The sequence below is a fragment of the Zea mays genome, chromosome 4 (genome assembly GCF_902167145.1).
Source record: "Zea mays cultivar B73 chromosome 4, Zm-B73-REFERENCE-NAM-5.0, whole genome shotgun sequence".
NCBI lineage: Eukaryota > Viridiplantae > Streptophyta > Magnoliopsida > Poales > Poaceae > Zea > Zea mays.
In genome coordinates this window covers 57,779,794-57,784,231 of record NC_050099.1, presented here as the reverse complement: position 1 = coordinate 57,784,231, position 4,438 = coordinate 57,779,794, and positions in this window count along the sequence as shown.

Genomic DNA, 4,438 nt, shown 5'->3' with positions numbered 1-4,438 from the left:
TGGGTCTTCTATATCTTTCTCATGCCTCAAGCTTCCATTAATGACAAGAGGGTTCGAGATCTAGATCTGGGATCTACAAAGATGTCGTTTATCAACACGTCATTAGCCCTGTTGGGGGAGGGCCTTTGTGGCCGAAGGTCTCTAAATCACTAACTTCGTTAAGAACAAGTTTCAGGTAAAAGCATTTACCTTCGTCACTAGGACGAAGCAGATGAGAAAATGTCAGAGGGGACAAGATGATTCATGCATGTGGAAGCGTTAAGCAGGATGAAGCTGAAAAAGATAGCTTCGAGGTAAAGTGCTATGGTTTACAAAGCAAAGATGGAGTAAAGGCTACGAAGGACGTGATCTACAAGATAAATATGTGGAAAAGTACAATATTTCCCAATGGCATGCTCGGTCTCCACCATACCGGTGGTACCCAGCAAAAAGGCTAGTAAAGGGCCACACCTTCATCAACCTCACCGCACCGAAGGTATCCACCGACTGTGGCGACACCCCACACACCTCGGGATCCCCTTACGAATGCAAGGTTAAGGCCCGTGTCGACCAGCGACCCCAACCGAGCTCCGTCCTCGACCGTCACAAAAGCAACATAGACTACTGCTTACCCTTTGAATCTAAAGGGTGGAGTGGCGCCAGGACCTGCGTGGTCCACCGCTAGGCTCAGGTCTGCCAAGGCCCAACTCGTCAGCCACGACACAAGCTCATGGTGTTCGGGGTAGCCATCGACGACCACCGCCAAGCGCTGCCCTCAGCTATCGCCAAGGCAGAACAGGCCACTGCTTGCTGACCCTTCAACTCTGAAGGTAGGTAGTGCTCGTGTTGGAATATGCCTCTAATTCCTTTTATATATTTGGAATATGCCTTGGAATATTCTTTCCTGTACACCTATAAATATAGGCCCTCCCTGTAACTTGTACTCTGCGGTTAATAGTGGATCTATTTCCTCGTTGTTGTTTGCTCCATATTGGAGGGGATTTTTCCACGTAAATCTTTGTGTCTATTTTATTTCTCTAACAAGTGATATCAAAGCTAGGGTTAGACACATTGTTTTTATCCACATTGTGCCCGCCACCGCCGCCGGGTTTTGCCTTCGATTTCGTTGACTTTGGAATTTTTTATCTCATATTATGTCAACTAAATTTGATATTCCGAAGTTTGATGGCAAAATTAGTTTTGCTATTTGGCAGATTCAGATGAAGGCTGTTCTTACCCAGTTGGTTGTTCAAAAGGAGTTGCAGACACGACCTGCTGACATGATTGATGATAAGTGGCAAGATATTGATGAGAGAACTTTGTCTGCCATACAATTCAGTTTATCTTTTCATGTTCTACGTGAAGTAATGCATGAAAAATCCGCAGCAATATTGTGGAAGAAATTAGAGGAGCTGTATATGACTAAGAGTCTTGCAAACAAGCTACGTCTCTAGGAGCGTCTTTACACTATTCACATGTCAGAAGGTACATCTATGCAGTCACATCTTAATAAATTTAATTCAATTATTGTGGACCTTGAGAGTCTTGATGTGAAGATAGATGATGAAGATAAGGCAATTTTGTTGGTAGTCTCATTGCCCCCTTCTTTTAAGCATTTTAAGAAAATTATGCTTTATGGTAATCATACTTCAATGTCCTTTGAGAATGTTAAGTCAAATTTGTTGTGCAAGGAAAAATTTGATGTTGATTCTCGTTCTGAACCCAAAGGTGAAGGTTTAATTGTTTGGGGATCTGGAGATCATAAATCCAATCTTTATTGACGTTATTGCAGAAAAAATGCTCATCATATTTCTCAGTGCCCCAAAGTGAGAAATAAAGAGGAGAGAAAGAAAAATGAATTGGATAAGTCTTCTACAGAAGCCAGTTTTGTTGAAACTTTGGATAGTGGAGAAGTTCTGTTTGTTGCCTCTGTTGAAAAGTGCTCTTCTTGGGTTCTCGATTCCGCTTGCACTTTTCATATTTGTTTGCATAGAGATTGATTTTCTGATTATGTTCAGTCTCATGTTGGTGAGGTTGTTATTGGAGATGGATCCACATTTGAGATTATTGGAATCAACTCTATTTATATCCAAGTTCATGTCCGTTTTGTTCCAAAATTGAAGAGAAATCTTATTTCTTTGAGCACTTTAGAAGCAATGGGATTCAATTTTGCTGCTATTGATGGTGTTCTTAAGGTTTCTCGTGGCAATCATATTATCTTGAAGGGCAACATTCCTTAGACTTGGTTGATATTCAAATTTAGCATCCTAGTGGTGTTTGGGAAACAGTTCTATGGATTTAGAGTCAATGGGAGATTTGTTTGAATATGCCTCTAATTTCTTTTATATATATGGAATATGACTTGGAATATTATTTCATGTATGCCTATAAATATAGGCCCTCCCTATAACCTGTACTCTGCGGTTAATAGTGAATCCATTTACTGTAGTTGTTTGATTGGAGGGGATTTTTTTCATGTAAATCTTTGTGTCTATTTTATTAGCAACATATTGTTTTGTGTGTTATGAACTTCTAGATAGCAACAATTACTATGTGTTGTATGTTACGTTGCAAGAAACATATAGGTAGACATGATATTTTGGTATATTTCATCTATTTTTCCACATATGCAATTTTCAATAATTTTTCTTACCTTATATATAATATAATCATTGTTCATTGAACATCATTGATTTTTTATTAATTAAGGGAGGGGAAGTAAACAATGTAGGAATCGAACCAGCAATCTACTGCCTCTCAGAGTCACAGGCTTATGCTCTGACCAACCAAGACAATATGAATTTGCTATCTGTCAAACTGGTTCTCTAATTATCCGTCTTTTTGACCTCAGACCATCACCATCCAGATCGTCCCCATCGAGGTCTAGTCGCACACAAGCGCTCTCGTTTCAGTCTCCCATGATCCCATCCGCTGCCAAACGTGCTCCCATCCTGGCGGCTCGTGGCTCGCCGCCACTACATGCGAGGTCAGGAGCTCATCCGCCCTGGCCGCCAAGGGACCACCCGGCCAAGAGCTCCCGCCAGGAGCTCGTAGCTCGCCTGCCTAGAGGAAGCATGTACTTCCATCTCCCCTTGTTCTCCCTATCTTCTTCGCCAGGCAATGCTCCTCCTTGCTCCTTTCTTCTCCCTATTCTTCATCTTGGCTACTTGCTTAGTTAGCTCCTGAATATTGATCATACCTAGCTCGTAGCCACTGTTGTGTTAGCATGCATAGCTTGTATTGATGTATTACAATATTAGCTATTGTTGTGTTAGCATGTGCACATGCTTTGCATATTTGTTTTGATCCAAATAAAAAATAATTACAAATATTTGTTTATTGTTCATTGCTTGCAATGTATATAACCCATAATAAAATAAATAATTCAATAAAATAAATAAAATTCAAAAGTTCCTTATAACGTATATAAGCATTGGCATAATACATTCTAAATGTTGCAATATCTCTATAGGAGAACTGGACTAGTTGCGGCAGAAACACATATAACCGTTGCAGTAGCTATAAGTATTCGTTGTTATTTAGCAACAATTATTAATAGGAGTTACCAACGCATACGTATGTGTTGTAATACACCCTAGCAACGGCTGCATAGCCAGCACATAATATGCATTGGTATAGGCCTAGCAACACTTATAATGACATTTAACAACACATATGTGTTATCAATGCTCGAGGAGACTTTTGTGCCATGATAGGATCTCTTTAGGTGTGTTGGCATAAATCAACAAAAAGGGTGAGATTGAAAGGAAAATGTGCCATAGGGCCAGTTCTACATGTTTTGGTGATTAAGTATCCAACAAACCATATTGGACTAATTTGATTTAAGGATGAGCATAGGTCTAATTGAAGGCAAGTTGAAGAGATCAAGTCCTATTGAGATGAAATGGGGAAGTTCCCAACACTTACTCAATTGAATTACAAGCTAAATACGTTTGTCTAAGTCATAGAGAAGATCTCAAAAAATACAAAAAGGTTTGGAGAAGATAGGCTCAAAAGAGCCTGACTTGGTCTGGTCTATGTCACACCGAACCGATCTGGTGCTGCACTAGACCGGGTCCGTGTGAGTAGACCAACTCTTTAGTCTCAGGAATTTTTAATGAAAATTCACTAGTCCGATTTGGTGTGCACCGGACCGCTTCTCGAACGGCTACTTCTAGTTCTGTCCGGCGACCAACGACAAGCTGATGTCACCGGACGGTCCGGTGGTGCATCGGACCCGTACGGTGCCACCTAGCTATGGAAGTCCAGATTTCGCTCCCAGAATGGGGGCGCATGGACCCGGTCCGGTGCACCCGCATACAGACTAGATCTACACCTTCCTAAGGAAGGAGGCAACGACTCCTAGGCCATCTAGGGCTATAAAAGTAGCCCCTAGGCACCTTCAACCAGTACATAAGTACTCCAAGAGCACGCCAACACTCCAACATACTGCAACAAC